Source organism: Oratosquilla oratoria, chromosome 36 (assembly GCF_046742065.1).
Source record: "Oratosquilla oratoria isolate Oo_2021 chromosome 36, ASM4674206v1, whole genome shotgun sequence".
NCBI classification, from domain to species: Eukaryota; Metazoa; Arthropoda; class Malacostraca; order Stomatopoda; family Squillidae; genus Oratosquilla; species Oratosquilla oratoria.
In genome coordinates this window covers 11,084,854-11,101,064 of record NC_134812.1, presented here as the reverse complement: position 1 = coordinate 11,101,064, position 16,211 = coordinate 11,084,854, and the positions used below count along the sequence as shown (strand labels likewise).

The 16,211-nt window shown below is 47.2% G+C and overlaps 1 protein-coding gene across 4 annotated transcripts in view; it reads left to right on the top strand.

The window, feature by feature from the left end:
- The window catches only part of S6kII (Ribosomal protein S6 kinase II), a 1,295,804-nt gene that overhangs the window by 877,511 nt on the left and 402,082 nt on the right, over positions 1–16,211 (top strand). For 2 of the 4 annotated variants that reach the window (XM_076174452.1, XM_076174451.1), the window contains exon 2: positions 16,097–16,211. This exon is cut by the window's right edge and continues 1,762 nt beyond it. The exons of the other annotated variants lie outside the window; for them this stretch is intronic. The gene's annotated coding sequence lies outside the window, so the exon portion shown is untranslated. The remainder of the gene's footprint in view (positions 1–16,096) is intronic. 4 annotated transcript variants of the gene reach the window in all.

Genomic DNA, 16,211 nt, shown 5'->3' with positions numbered 1-16,211 from the left:
TTTGTGTGTGTGTGCGTGCGTGTGTGTGTGTGTGTGTGTGTGTGTGTGTGTGTGTGTGTGTATAAAAACATCGCCAGACCTTTCAGAAGACCTTTCAGAATTTTGCTGCAAAGGTAGAGCGGCTCTGAACACAAACGCCTTATTGTATACTGTTAGTGGACGCTCCATAAACTTTTGAAAATAATTGATAATTGGTTTACCAGTCGCTGTGTTGAAAGAGGTAATTAGGAAGCTTAATGAAGTATTGGTCGGGGAGAAGCCGACATGTTTATGACATTCCCTCCTTCGACCTCATTTCCTTTCCCTCTCTTTCTCTCCTCTCTTTTCCTCTCTTTCTCTCTTCCCTTTCCCTCTCTCTCTTCCATTTCCCTCTCCTTCTCTCTTCTCTCTCCTTCTCTCTTCCTTTTTCCTCTCCTTCAATCTCCCCTTTCCCTCTCTTTCTCTCCTCTTTTTCTCTCTTTCTCCCTTCCCTTTCCCTCTCCTTCTCTCTTCCCTTTCCCTCTCCTTCTCTCTTCCATTTCCCTCTCCTCTCTTCTCCCTATCTCTCCATCTCCCCATTTCCCCTTCTCCCCTCCTCCTATTCTCCCCTTCTCCCCATTTTCCCATATCCCTTTCTCCCCTTCTCATCTCCTCCCCATCTCCCCTTCTCCCCACTCTAGTTCCTTTCTCCCCGTCTCCACTTCTCCCCATCTCTCCATCTTACCTTCTTCCCTTCTCCCCATCTCCCCTTCTCCCCATCTCACCATCTCCCCATTTCACCATCTCACCATTTTCCCATCTCCGTTTCTCCCCTTTTCCCCTTTTCCCCATTTCCCTTTCTCCCCATCTCCCTATCTCCCCATCTCCCAATCTCCCCATCTCCCTATTCCTCGTGACTCTTCGTCTTTGGCAATCAGAGACACATTTCCGACTCAAAATGGCGAACCGTTTTCCGAATTTGCCCTTGGAGGCCATCGTCACTGTCGCAGTTTTCGGAAAGAATGTTCAATCTAGGGAATTTTTGGGGTAAAAGTCCCCAAAATGAGTAAAAGTAACGATAAACTGGCTCCTTCTTTAATATACGTTGGTATTATATTAATCCTTGCACGCACGATGCTCTCACACACACAAACACGTACACACACACGCACACGGACGCACATACACGCATACACACACACACATACACACGGCGGCCCGGGTTCGAATCCCGCCCAGGGCTGAAATAATTTCACTATCGCTGCGAGTCGTTACTCCAACTCGTGGGTGGGGAGTTGGGTGTGTGTGTGTGTGTGTGCGTGTAAGGTCACAGCATTACCCATAGACCGGTCATACATGAGCTCTGAGCTCTCTTCGGGGAGGGTAAAAACTGTCGATCACGAGTCCAACACGTGAACCAAGACCATGGTGAATTACACACACACACGCACACACACACACACACACACACACACACACACACACACACACACACACACACACACACACACACACACACACACACACACGTACACACACATGTACACACACATGTACACACATGTATGCAGAAACTCGACACTGTGCACAGCAATTGAACGTGAAACTCCCCAGACATCTAGCCCTTGGACATCTCGTGTCTTCGCCACGTGAGGAACCTCCTCCTCCTCCTCCTCCTCCTCCTCCTCCTCCTCCTCCTCTTCCTCCTCCTCCTCCTCCTCCTCCTCCTCCTCCTCCTCCTCTTCCTCCTCCTCCTCCTCCTCCTCCTCCTCGAGCTCCACCTCGACCTCGTCTTGGGGTCGCTATTCATTTGCGTTCCTTCGATGTCCTGAGGTCTTTGAGACGTTTCAGGATCCGATAGATAAAAGTACAGCGTGGTAGGGTCTTCTCTCTCTCTCTCTCTCTCTCTCTCTCTCTCTCTCTCTCTCTCTCTCTCTCTCTCTCTCTCTCTCTCTCTCTCTCTCTCTCTCTCTCTCTCTCTCTCTCTCTCTCTCTCTCTCTCTCTCTCTCTCTCTCTCTACCTTTCACTCTCTTTCCTTTTCTTTCTGTCTTATCTCTCTCTCCCTTTCACTTTCTCTCTCTCTCTCTCTCTCTCTCTCTCCCTTTCATTCTCTTTCCTTTTCTCTCTCTCTTATCTCTCTCTCTCTTTCACTCTCTCTTTCACTCTCTCTCTTTCACTCTCTCTTTCACTCTCTCTCTCTCTCTCTCTCTCTCTCTCTCTCTCTCTCTCTCTCTCTCTCCCCCCCTCTCTCCCTTTCACTCTCCCTTTCTCTCTCTCTTATCTCTCATTGTACATAATCTTCGTACCAGAAAATAAACCCAAGGAAGTCCAACGGAGACTTTACCTCACCTTTCATGTAGCAAAACACATTTCTTTTGTTACATCATTCTCTTTCACTCTTCCTTTCTCTCTCTCTCTCTCTCTCTCTCTCTCTCTCTCTCTCTCTCTCTCTCTCTCTCTCTCTCTCTCTCTCTCTCTCTCTCTCTCTCTCTCTCTCTCTTTCTCCCCTAATGAGTAGGAACACGATTGACTGTGACCTATTTTCGATGCGAGAGGGACAGAGGCAAGAGGGGTGTGACGAGTGGGGGAGGGGGAGGAGGTCCTTGGACGAAGTGTTACGTCATGTTTATGACGTCATGAGCACGTGACGTCAGTGTGATGGAGGTGGCCCTGGCACGCATGACCCGGTGCGACCCTGAGGTTGGAGGTGGAGGAGGATGGGAGGAAGGAGGAGGAAGAGGAGGAGGAGGAGGAAGAAGAGGAGCGTAGGAATCTGTGACTCGGATGCTGCGAGTGTTACGTTTAGTTAGGTGAAAAACTGTGTATATTTGTGTGTGTGTGTGTGTGTGTGTATGTGAAAAAGAACGTGAAATAAACAAAAATTATGGGTTTGCATGTGTGTTATTGGTTTCGTGTCTGCGTGCGTGCGTGCGTGCGTATCCTTGCATTCTCACGAGGAATGGCTTCGGCGACACGTGGAATCACGTCACATTCGTGACGCCCGGTGTCGGTGACGTGTGACGACAGAGACGGGAAGTTGTAGAGGAGGAGTCTGCAAACGCTATGACGATGTGAAGACCTCTCCAGAGCTCTCAAATGGATGGTGGTTGAAGTTGAAGGAGAGAGTTTACCCCAGGAGGCACGTAGCTGCCACGTTTACGCAAAGACTGCTGGGAATGGTAGAGAGGGTGCAGGATTCGAACCCACAATTGAGCGAATACGAGACTATCACGCTTCCGATGACGCAGCTAGCGTTAGTTAACGATCTTCGGATGGTGCGATCTCTTTGTGTCTTTCGCTCAAGTTTTGAGGTGTTTGGAACCATCACCGCTCTTGCAGGATCTCCAGAACCGGTCGCCGTGGATGTTTCCCCTCAAGGAAACAGACCCTCTTAGCTGCAGATGTGAGACTCTTTGCAACTCGAGTAGCGAGCCAAGAAAAGGTGCGAGCTGAACGTAGTTATCAAGGGTTCAAGTATAAACAAACTTTCCGAGTTGAAAAGAGCGAGACATTGGTGGCAGCGGTGGGATTGCATGGTGATGCCATTATCACCGAAAACAATATCACCACACAAGTAATAAACAAGGTTTGGCACTTGCGCAAGAGTCATTGCAAAATCTATCGAATGAATAGACCTGTAAATTAATAAATAAGTAAACGATAAATGAATAATTTTTGATAGGTAGTAGTTGAAGTGGGCTATCCTAGGGTGACTATTCTTCATGTGGGCTATCCTGGGTTTACGACTGTTCGGTTGTATAAGTTGATGACAATAAGCATAACCCTCATTCAACATAACCTAACGTAACCTTTATTCCACTGTTGATATTCGGCGTACTGGGGTGACAATTCTTCACGTGGGCGTTCTGGGGTGACAGTTCTTTAGGTGGGATCTCTGACGATTCTTCATGTGGGCGTTCTGGGGTGACGATTCTTTATGTGGGCGTTCTGGGGTGACAGTTCTTCAGGTGGGATCTCGTGGGGGTGACGATTCTTCACTTGGGCGCTCTGGGGTGACAATTAATCATGTGATCCGAATTTTCTTATACGCAGCTGTTGCTAGGCAACAGTCATCTGGCTGCCGTCGTCATGGAGTCTTGTTTTTCGTTGAATTTGATAGAGTTGTGGTGTTATTATTTTTCTGGGAAAGTGAAAGAGGAGAGACGCAATTGCAGTGCTGAATCACTGTCGCAGTGGATGTTGACAGTGTTTAGTGCACAGACTCTCTCTCTCTCTCTCTCTCTCTCTCTCTCTCTCTCTCTCTATGTTACTCTTTCACGCGCACACAGACACACACATACACACACACACACACATACACACACACACACACACATACACACACACACACACAGTGTTGGCACAAAGACCTCTTACACATTATGGCATCACCTGTGGTTACACACGCACACACACACACACACACACACACACACACACACACACACACACACACACACACACACACACACACACACACACAGACTCACAGACCTTCCTTTGTGTTTCACAATAGGAAGTCATAAGAATCAAGGTTTCACTTGAACACTTGTGTTTGTAGTCACGACAGAAAATTTGAGGCTTTTGGCTGGCGCCTGACGATTTTACTCTCTGAGGTATTGAAGGACTCGAACCCGTGGACCTGGAGACGACAATGACCGCTTCCACACATTCTCTTGGCTGCCGCCAGGCGATTTTATTCAGTTGTGGGACACATCTCGCCTGTGTGAGTCCACGTGTACTCGTATGTTAAGGTTTAAGAAGGAACTATGCAAGAACTGGTTTACCCACAGAGGTGGTTAACGAATGGAACAGACTTAGTTAGTAACCATGTAGTAGTGAGCGCTGAAACTATCTGTTGTTTTAAGAGAAGGTTAGATAACTTTGTGGATAGGGATGACAGGTTGTAAGGGATATGTAACTGCCTAGTGTAGGCCTTATGGTCTCTTTGAGTCTCCTCCATTCTTATGTTTATTTGGGTGCTTCCCCGTTACATTCGCTCATTCCCAAAATCGATCACTCTCAATCTGGTCCATAGCAATATGAAAAGTTGTTCACATCTGAAACGGTCCGTAACTGTACCGCGGGTCCGCGCCAAAGGTGAAAATGTGTGCAACCACATCCGGTTCTTCTTTGTGACGTCACATCCGGTCTCTCACCAAGACCCAAGTTTCCTTTGTTGTTCCTGGGGGTGCCAACTGGCGGTAGACTCTGGTACCTCTAGGGTTGTTTCTGGGGAGTTGTATTAAAGCGCCAAATGTCCCTTCTTGTGGCCAAATGTCCTTTCTTGGCGCCAAATGCCCCTTCATGGCGCCAAATGCCCCTTCTTGGCGCCAAATACCCCATCTTGGCGCCAAATGCCCCTTCTTGGCGCCAAATGCCCCTTCTTGGCGCCAAATGCCCCTTCTTGGCGCCAAATGCCCCTTCTTGGCGCCAAATGCCCCTTCTTGGCGCCAAATGCCCCTTCTTGGCGCCAAATGCCCCTTCTTGGCGCCAAATGCCCCTTCTTGGCGCCAAATGCCCCTTCTTGGCGCCAAATGTCTCTTCTTGGCGCCAAATGTTCCTTCTTGGGGATTAGTTTCATATATATGTAGGACTTCTTCGGGACCTCCGGAGGCAGAAAGGATCTTGTCAAGACTAACCCAAATTTTTAAGAATATTATTATAAAGATTATCTTTGTGTTAAGTCTTTTATAACCTTTTATTAGAATATTACCATAAAAATGATCATTGTATTAAATCTTTCATAACCTACAAATAAGTGTAATTAACCTAATCTAACCTTAACCTAACGAGCGAGTTGGACCAAGGGTATGGTTCATTAAATTCCACAGTGCACGCGACGTCAAACCGATTCATAAAATAATATTATCTGTGTTATCCGACGCCACGGGAATTAAATCTGTTTCGTTTTTGGACTTCGAGGGAGGCGAAGTTGTTTCTGAGTGTTGCTTGGTAAAGCTTCTGTGTTGTTGTTGTTGTTGTTGTTGTTGTTGTCGTTGTTGTTGTTGACGTTTCGTGTCTTTTGTCATATTGATCTTCTGACATCTCAAGTGCCCTCGACTCCCTTCTCGTATTTCCTCTTCACTCCACTCGTGTCTTTCGCTTTGTTGTTACTTTTTATTTTTTCATTTATTTTTATTCTTTCTCTTCTTGTGGCAGACTTCATTGTCTCTGGTCATACCTCTTTACTTCTCCATCCCCCCTCTTCCCTCCTCCGTCCTCACTCTTCCCTCTTCCTTCCTTCTCTCTCCTCCCTCCCACATCATCCTCCCTCTTCCCTCCTCCGTCCTCACTCTTCCCTCTTCCTTCCTCCTCTCTCCTCCCTCCCACATCCTCCTCCCTCTTCTCTCCTTTCCCCTTCCACTTTTCTCCTCCGTCCTCTGTCTTCCCTCTTCCTCCCTCCTTCCTCCTCCCTCCTTCCTCCCCCTTATCTCCTTTCTCCTCCCTCGTCCCTCCTCCGTTCTCTCTCTTCCCTCGTCCTTCCTCATCCTCCTTATCTCCTTTTCCCTCCTAGTTCCTTCCTCCATCATCTCCCTTCCTTCCTACCTCCCCCATCCTCCCTCTTATCTCCTTTCCCTTCCCTCTTCCTTACTTCCTCCTCCCTTTACCCTCCTTCCTCCTTCCGTTTCCTCCCTCCCAACTCTTCCTTGTACGTGTTCCAGGTGAAGTCAGCTGAAGCAAGCGGAAGCCCGATCGCCTTGCTTTGGAAGTCTTCTAATCTCTCTCTCTCTCTCTCTCTCTCTCTCTCTCTCTCTCTCTCTCTCTCTCTCTCTCTCTCTCTCTCTCTCTCTCTCTCTCTCTCTCTCTTTCTCTTTCTTGAAATGAGGGCACCTCTCGATGTCTCTGCCCAACCTGAAGGAGTCTCGATGTTCCTTTTCTGCCTTTGTCGAGTTCGAGTCTTATTTCGTGAGTGGAAGATGAGGGGGCCCCCTCTGCATAGTTCCCTGAAAGTTTTTTTTTCGTCCACCGTCACTGTTTCTCTTTCATACACACTCCCTCTTTGTCTGTCTCTCTCTTTCTCTCTGTCTCTCTCTTTCTCTCTCTCTCTCTCTCTCTCTCTCTCTCTCTCCCTCCCCCCCGCCGCCGAACACCGAACAAACGATCTCAAAGCTACACGTGAAAATATGAAATTGTGCACTTACATTTCAAAGGTCCATGTTATTATTTATTATTATAAAATAATACGATTAATTTCTTTAATTAGGAAAAATAAAATTTATATTAAAAAATGTGTGTGCGTGCCCACATGTGCACAATTTAGGGTTCGAGTCCAGTCATGTCACCAGACAAAACGAAGGCAAACGGGGTGTCATGCAAATGTCATGGTCGAGTTGTGACGCCATGTGTGACGGGTCGTTACCTTTAGGCGTAACGGGAGAGAGAGAGAGAGAGAGAGAGAGAGAGAGAGAGAGAGAGAGACGGGGGAGAGAGAGATAAAAGAGGGAGAGACATTGTGCAATATGATGTGACGGAGAGTTACCTATTGGTGTGACGAGAGAGAGAGAGAGAGAGATGGATAGAGAGAGAGATAGATAGATAGAGAGAGAGAGAGAAAGATAGACATTGTGCAATGTCATGTGACGGGGCGTTACCTTTTGGCGCGACGAGAGAAAGAGAGAGAGAGAGAGAGAGAGGGGAGAAGAGAGAGAGAGAGAGAGAGAGAGAGAGAGAGAGGCATTGTACAATGTCATGTGACGGGGCGTTACCTTTTGGCGTGACGAGAGAGAGAGAGAGAGAGAGAGAGAGAGAGAGAGAGAGAGAGAGAGAGAGAGAGAGAGAGAGAGAGAGACATTGTTCAATGTGAAGTGACGGGGCGTGACAGAATACAACATACTTTTTCCTCCTCCCGGCGTGACATTCGTAATGTGGTGGAATGTGACGTGACGGGGTGGAGGTGACGAACCTTGGTGGTGATGGTAGTGGTAAAGTTGGTGGTGGTGGTAGTGGTAGAGTTGGTTGTAATGGAGGTAGTGGTGGTGGTAGTATTGGTGGTGGTAGTGGTAGTGGTAGAGTTGGTGGTAGTGGTAAAGTTGGTGGTGGTAGTGGTAGAGTTGGTGGTGGTAGTGGTGGTGGTAATGATAGTGGTAGTATTGGTGGTGGTAGTGGTATTTTTGGTAGTGGTAGTGGTGGTTGTAATGGTGGTAGAGTTGGTGGTGGTAATGGTGGTGGTAGTGGTAAAATTGGTGGTGGTAGTGTTGGTGGTAATGATGGTAATAGAGGCATACATGTGTATGCCGATCCCGATCGTATTACAGTTTATATCTGTCGCTGTTGGACACTTGGCAAAGACCGAAAGGAATAGGTGGAAGAAGAGGAAGAGGGGGAAGAAGGGAAAGTGGTGGAAGAAATGATGAGGAAGAGGTGGAAGAAGAGGAAGAGGAGGAAGATAAGGAAGAAGAGGAATAGGTGGAAGGAGAGGAAAAAGAGGAAGAGGAACGGGGGCATCCTCCCCCTCTCTTCTCTCTCTTCATTTTCGCTCTTCTTAAAATCTCTCCTCCTCTCTCTTTCCTCTCTTTCATTATTCCTCCCTCTCCTCCTCTCCCTCTGTTTCACTCCATGTAATCTCTTCTCGTTTTTACTTTTCTCAATTTTCTCTTTGTTTTTTTTTTTCTCCCCATATATTCTACCCTGTCCTCTCCAATTCTCTTCACACCCTCCCCTCTCCCTCCCCTCCTCTTCCTTCTCTCCTCCCCTCCTCTTCCTTCGCTCCCTTCCTCTCCTCTTCCTTCTCTCCTCCCCTCCCCTCATCTCCCTTCCCTTTATCTCCCATCCCCTCCTCTTCCTTTTCCCCTTCCCTCCACTTCCTTCTCTCCTCCCCTCCTCTTCCTTCTCTCCTCCCCTCCTCTTCCTCCCCTCCTCCCCTCCTCTTCCTCCCCTCCTCCCTCCTCTTCCTCCCCTCCTCCTCCTCCTTCTCTCCCTCCCCTCCTCTTCCTTCTTTCCTCCCCTCTTCCTCCCCTCCTCTTCCTCCCCTCCTCCCCTCTCTCCCTCTTTTTCTCGCCTTCCCTCGCCCAAATCCCTCCTTTCAATTCTCTATTCCTCTTCCCTTCCATTCTCTATTTCTCTTCCCATCCATTTCCCACTCCACCCTTCCTGTCCTTTTTTTTCTTTTTTGTTTAAGAAACGCATGTCCTGGACACTGGGATTGGATTTTTTGTTAAACAAAGGCATATCCCGGAAACTCTCCCTCTTTCTCGCTTTACAAAATCATGTTCTGGAATCCGGTTTTTTTTTTTTTTTTTTTTTTTTTTTTACAAAAAGCATATACTGCAAATTTGAGTCTCTCTCTCTCTCTCTCTCTCTCTCTCTCTCTCTCTCTCTCTCTCTCTCTCTCTCTCTCTCTCTCTCTCTCTCTCTCTCTCTCTCTCTCTCTCTCTCTCTCTCTCATTCTTTTCAAACGCATGTCCTGGAATCCGAGATTGGATTCTTTTAAACAAAAGCATATCCTGGAAACTTGAATTCTCTCTCTCTCTCTCCCTCTCTCCCTCTCTCTCTCTTTTTCTCTCTTCAAACGCGCGTTCTGGAAACTGAGATTGGAAACCTAAAGGCATTTTGTTCGAAGCCGGTCCAAAGATGCAGAAGATTTTGCAAAAAAAAAAAAATTCCTTTCTAATCCTTACCGGAAGTCTTCTAAGTTAGTGATTATTCTTCTAAAAAATCTTTGATACGGTCAACTGTAATTGTAACGAGTAACATTAAGGCCCTGTTCACACTAGCGTTTTGAACCGCGCGGAAACCGCGGCGGTACCGCATAGTCAAGGAAAAACTGCGCGGTTGTGTGTGAACGCCTCCGTTGACTTGAGTTGTCATTGAACCGCCGCGGTTCAAACCGCTAGTGTGAACAGGGCATGACTTCGTTGTAGGTAACATCCGTCATAGGAACGGTACTGACGCTGACTTTTGATTTTTCCTCTTCTTCTTCTTTTCTTCTTCATCCTCCACTTCTTCTTCTTCTTCGTCGTCTGCTTCTTCTTCTTCGTCTTCTTTCGCTTCTTCGGCTTCTTCTTCTTCTTTTTCTTCTTTCGCTTCTTCTTCTTCTGCTTCTTCTTTTCCTCTTCTTCTTCTCCCTCTTCTTTCTCTTCTTTCGCTTCTTCTTCTTCCTCTTCTTCGGCTTTTTTCTTCTTCCTCTTTTCTTCTTCTTCTGCTTCTTCTTCTTCTTTTTCTTCTTCTTCTTCTTCTTCGAAATTTGTGACAGTCTTTCCTCAATTTGTGACACAAAGTCCAAGAATGGGCGGAAGGCAAAATCAGTCTCGAATCAGATTTGATGTTTCATCACTCTGCATTCCTCTACCAGTCACGTGTTCCTCCCCTTTCCCCCGCATCACGCTACACCTTAGCCTTCCCCCTTCTCCCCCTCTCTTCCCCCTCCCCCTCTCTTCCCCCCCTTCCCCCTCTCTTCCCCCCTTCCCCCTCTCTTCCCCTTCTCTCCCTCTTTCCCTTTTCTTCCCCCTCCCCCTCTCTTCTCCCTTCTCTCCCTCTCTTCCTCCTTCTCCCCTCTCTTCCTCCTTCTCCCCTCTCTTCCTCCTCCTCCTCGCTTCCCCTCTCCCCCTCTCTTCCCCTCTTCCCCCTCTTTCCACGTTCCCATTGTTCCATGACTCGCTCTTGTGTCGAGATTCACTTTCCCCTTCTCTTCTTTCTCCCCCTCTCCCTTCTCCCTCTCTCTTCCCCTCTCTTCCCCTCTCTTCCCCTCTCCCACGTTTACATTGTTCCATGACTCGCTCTCGTGTCGAGATTCACTTTCCCCTTCTCTTCTTTCTCACCCTCTCTTCTTTCTCACCCTCTCTTCCCCCTCTCTTCCCCTCTCTTCCCCTCTCCCACGTTTACATTGTTCCATGACTCGCTCGTGTCAAGATTCACTTTCCCCTTCTCATCTTTCTCCCCCTCTTCCCCTCTCTCCCCTCTCTCTCCCCTCTTTCCCCCCTATTTCCCCCCTTTCCTCTCTTTCCCCTCTCCCCCTCTCTTTCCCCTCTCTTCCCTGTCTCCATATTCACATTGGCCCATGACACTCGCTTATGTCTTTGATTCACGATATTCACTTTCTCTTCTTTCTCCCCCTCTCTCCCCTCTTCCCCTCCCCTCTCCCCCTCCCCCTCCCCTCCCCCCTCTCCCCCATTTGGTCGCTCTCCTCCCGTCTTCCTTCTTCTTAAACTTTATTCTTAACCTCCTCTTGTTCCTTTTCTCTCTCGCCATCTTCCATTGTTCTCTTTCGAACACGTCTTCGTTCTCGTCTATTTACGTTTCACTCCTCTCCCCTCCCCCCGCTATTTTCTCCCCCTCTCCCCTTTCCCTCCCTCCCCTCCTTCCCCCCTTGTCCTCTCTCCTTCTTCTCTCTTTCTCTCCTCCTCCTCTCCCTCCTCCTCTCTTTCATCCTCTTCCTCTTCCTCCCTCCCCTCCTTCCCCTCTTGTCTTCTCTTCCTCCTCCTCCTCCTCCCTTCTTCCTTCACTGAGGCTTGTCTTTGTGTGACTAAATTTTTTGAATCCCACAGATTAAGAGTCGAGCTCCGCCTCTCTCTCCCTCTCTCTCTCTCTCTCTCTCTCTCTCTCTCTCTCTCTCTCTCTCTCTCTCTCTCTCTCTCTCTCTCTCTCTCTCTCTCTCTTTATCCCTCTCTCTCTCTCTCTCTCTCTCTCCCCCTCCTCTCTCCCCCTCTCTGTCTCTGTCTCTCTCTCTCCCCTCTTCCACTCTCTCTCTCTCTCCCCCACTCCCTCTCTCTCTCTCTCTCTCTCCCCCTCTCTCTCTCTCTCTCTCTCTCTCTCTCTCTCTCTCTCTCTCTCTCTCTCTCTCCCCACTCCCCCCCCTCTCTCTCTCCCACTCCTCTCTCCTACTCTTCTCTCTATCTCTCTTTTTTCTCCCTCTCTCTTTCTCCTCTCTCTCCCTCCTCTCTCCCTCTCTCTGTCTCTCCCTCCCTCCCTCTCGCTCCCCCCCCTCTCTCTCTCTCTCTCTCTATCTCTCTCTCTCTCCCTCCCTCCTCTCTCCCTCTCTCTGTCTCTCCCTCCCTCCCTCACTCCCCCCCTCTCTCTCTCTCCCTCCCTCTCTCTCTTCTCTCTCTCACTCTATCTCTCTCTCACTCTCTCTCTCTCTCTTTCTCTTCATCTGTCTGTGTCTTGTACAGTATGTTGGATACGTGCATACGTGCACACACATGCATACATGCATGCGAACATACATAAATGGACGTGTGAATACTAAATACATACGGGAGCGTCAGTAACAAGCTGGTGCCCTCACCGTTCTTGTCTTTTCATCGTCCTCCTCTTCCTCCTCCTCCATCTCCTCCTCCTCCATCTCCTCCTCCTCCATCTCCTCCTCCTCCTTCTCCTCCTGCTCCTCCTCGATTTCCTCCTCCTCCTCCTTCTCCTTTTCCTCCTCCTATCTTCTCCTTCTCTTTCTCCTTCTGCTCCTCTTCCTCCATCTCCTCCTCCTCCTCCTCCTCCTCCTCCTCCATCTCCTCCTCTTCCTCCTCATTCTCATTCTCATTTTCATTCTTCTATTCCTCATCCTTCTCCTCCTCCTTTTCCTCCTTCTCCTCCTGCTCCTCCTCCTCCTCATTATCATCATCATCATCCTTCTCCTCCTCCTCTTCTTCCATTTTATCCTCTTCTCCCTTCTCTGCTTTCTCCTCTTCCTCTTTTTTTCCTCCCAATTTGACCTCTTCATCGCTTTTAGTAGTCGGACGTTTTGTATTATGACGAAGAGCCTATGAAAGTGGGTGGGTGGGCGGAGGGGCGTAAAGTCGGGCAAGGTAGGGAGATGTGGGTCAGCTTTTGACCCATTTATGTGAAATAGCGGCTGAGGAGCGAGACGACGCGCACGCACGCACGCACGCACGCACGCACGCACACGCACGCGTGAAGAAAGTGAATTGCTCTGCGTCAGCGTTCTTTGTGGGAACGGCTTTGGGAACTATGGGTGACGGTAACCCCTTCTTCCTCCTCCTCCTCCACTTCATCATCCTCCTCTTCTTCCTTCTCTTCTTCTACCTCCTCCTCATCCTCTACCTCCTCTTGCTACTCACTCTTCCTCCTCCCTACTTCTCTTATTTCTCTTCCTCCTCCTCCTCCTCCTCCTCATCCTACTCTTCATCCTCCTCCTCTTCTTCTTCCTTCTCTTCTTCTACCTCATCCTCATCCTCTACCTCCTCTTGCTACTCACTCTTCCTCCTCCCTACTTCTCTTATTTCTCTTCCTCCTCCTCCTTGCTTTTCCTCGTAGAATCACCGTTTCCGCGTTTTTTTGTTTTTGTTGTTTGTACTGAGGAATACATAGAAATGTAACATAAAATGAATTTAGAATTTAGTCCATGTGAGGCATTGCTTTTGAGATTTTGTGTAAACCCTTTGTTTTTATATTATCATTAATTTATTTATTTTTATTTTATTTTTTGAAAACCTCATTACTAATTGTAGCTGAAAAAATGTGTTGTATTAACCACAATTGCATAAATACATCTAGATTACATGATTTATATATGTATAGACTCGATGGGATTATGTGACAACAGCCAGAATAAAATCACATTCCCGCAGCGAAGGAGCAACATGAGGAGGATGAAAAGGAGGAGGAGGAGGAGGAGGGTGTGGCATGTAGGGTCTGTGGTGATGGATTAGATTAAGACTGAATCGTTTAGAAATATTTGTCACGATGGGAAGGATATCTCCTTTACAATGTGTAGGATTATTTTTGGAGTATTTAGAGTCACAGAAATGGATATATGTGTGTACTTTGTGTGTGTGTGTGCGTGTGTGTGTGCGCTCCGCAGTCACCTCCGCTGGTATCAGCGACAAAGACCTCAGCATTACCACCCAGCTTCATTCCAAACCATCACACTTCACCGGAGCACTGTGATGTTTCTCGTTACGAAAGTGTACTGAGACGAGTCATGGTCTTGTGTTACGTCATCGTATTACAGAAACGATACTCGGAGGTGCGCTGAAAGAGGAGTGACGTGAGAAGTATGAGGAGTATGGGGAGGAGTACAACGAAGAGAGTGAGAGTGATTAACGAGGAAGACTAAACATCAGGAGTGTCAGAGATAATAGTAACAAAATAGTTTATAAAATAAACACCAATAAATAGAAGAAAAAAGAATATTTAACCGCATTCTAAATATTTGTAACAAACTTCCTGTTCGTGTTGTGAGTTTTAAATACAATTGACACTTTTAAAAAGCCCCTAAATATAAAAAATATGGAGTCCAGCCCTAATCTTTCTTAATTCTCAGCATCGTGAGCTCCTACACAAAGGATTACAAAGACGGAGCATGCCGACAGGAGACCTTTTGGTCCATAACTAGGTCGGATGCGAAAAGAATATTAAAGATAAAAAGAATACATAAAAATTATAATAATATAAATAATAATGAATAAAATAAATGCATAGGTATAGTTAAATGATAAACAGGTAAATAGTAAATAATGATAATTTGACAGATAACTAATAATAAATGAAAATCGAATAAATGATAATAAACAGACAAATAATAAACAAATAATATAAAATAAATAGCAGTCATTACAGCATCTTACGTGTTTATCCTAAGTGTTTCCACCATTTGCAGCCTCGTAGGGGCCAATAGCCTGTTGCTGTTGTGGATCTCCTTTGTATACAGTACCTTTGTATTTCTTGTCAATAGAAGGTTCTGGGACTATCGTCACGGGAGCAGAGCTGGGCGCGTTACCGCCGGTCAGGTGTGCGTTACCGCCGGTCAGGTAGTGCGTTACCGCCGGACAGGTAGTGCGTTACCGAAAAATTTAGGTTGCGGGCCGCTCTAAGGAAATTAAAATCGGTAACGCATTGACGGAAATGCACCCCAGGTTTTTTCGGTAACGCACTACTTGTCCGGCGGTAACGCGCCCAGCTCTTCACAATATGTAGTTCTTTGCCACCCCATAAGAAAAAAAAAAGATAGATTGAGGTCTTTGTTAATCTGGAGAAGGGATGAAGGAGGAGGGAAGGAGGGAGGAGAGGTGGGAGGGAGGAGAGGGAGAGGAGAGGGAGTGAGTGAGAGATAGTGGGAAACCGAAGGAGAGAACTAGGTCAGGGTCATGACGAGGTAGGAGGGATGGATGAGTTGTAGATCCACGGATTGACAAGTGGATGCTGGCGCCTCTTCATCCATTGCCACGTCATTAATCTCTCTTTGACGACGGCACGGTCAGAGGACGCAAATCGAGGATAGAGTGGTTGTGTGAAATAGAAGGAAGAGAATACTTTGTTTTTCGAATGTTCTGTGTGGCATGATAGGAGCGTTCTTGCCTTGTGGTAAACAAATGTCAAGGGTTCGAGTCCCACTTGCTGAGCGGTTTAGTCCAAATTTGTGTTTGTTGGGATTCGAAGTCAAGGGTTCGAGTCCCACTTGCTGAGTGGTTTAGTCCAAATTTGTGTTTGTTGGGATTCGAAGTCAAGGGTTCGAGTCCCACTTGCTGAGCGGTTTTGTCCAAATTTGTGTTTGTTGGGATTCGAAGGGGTGCGTTTGTGTGTACAGTCACCGATACAAGTTGTGTCCAAGGCTAACTATACGTTATATAGGATGTGTGACGTTTGTATGTAACCCTACGGCTCGCCGCAACTGACAGGGATTTGCCCTACCACGGGTTTCTCACTTCCCACCGCGTGGAACTGGGAGTGGGAGTTTGGGGAGGTTATTGTGATGAGTAGACTCCCCCCTCCCCCCTGTATGCCTCCCCCCCTAAGGCATAACATCGCTTGTATGTAGTTTGAACAAAATAAATGGAAACTACCTTTGCTTGAAGAAGAAAGTGAAACTACGTTTGTACAATGTATAGAAGAATGTATGTTTCGTCTTCTCTCACCGTATCTTCCGTGCATCGAACTCGTGGGGTCTCGCTTATGAAACTGGTTCGTCCTTGCATGATCTCCAGAAACGCACACGCACATCACACGCGCGCGCGCATACGCACACAATTTTTTTTTTTTTTTTTTTTTTTTTTTTTACATGCCCTGGCTCTCAAAGTGTATTCGGGCAAAAGGAAGCCTTTGTCTTCTGTTAGGAGCCTCCTAGCGTAATCCACTTGGTTTGTTTCCAGCGTGCACATACCCACATGCATAACTCGATTATCAAATATTTCCAGAACGTTGTTTTGGACCAATATTCTCATCTTATCCTTTTGCTATTTCCAGGCTTTTACGTTTATTTTTTAGTCGTTAAATACGTCACACCGTAGTATATGGATATCGTAGCCCTAGGGCTTGTAATGAGTGTGATAAGTAGGTGAAAGAAGCCCCATTTTAGGTT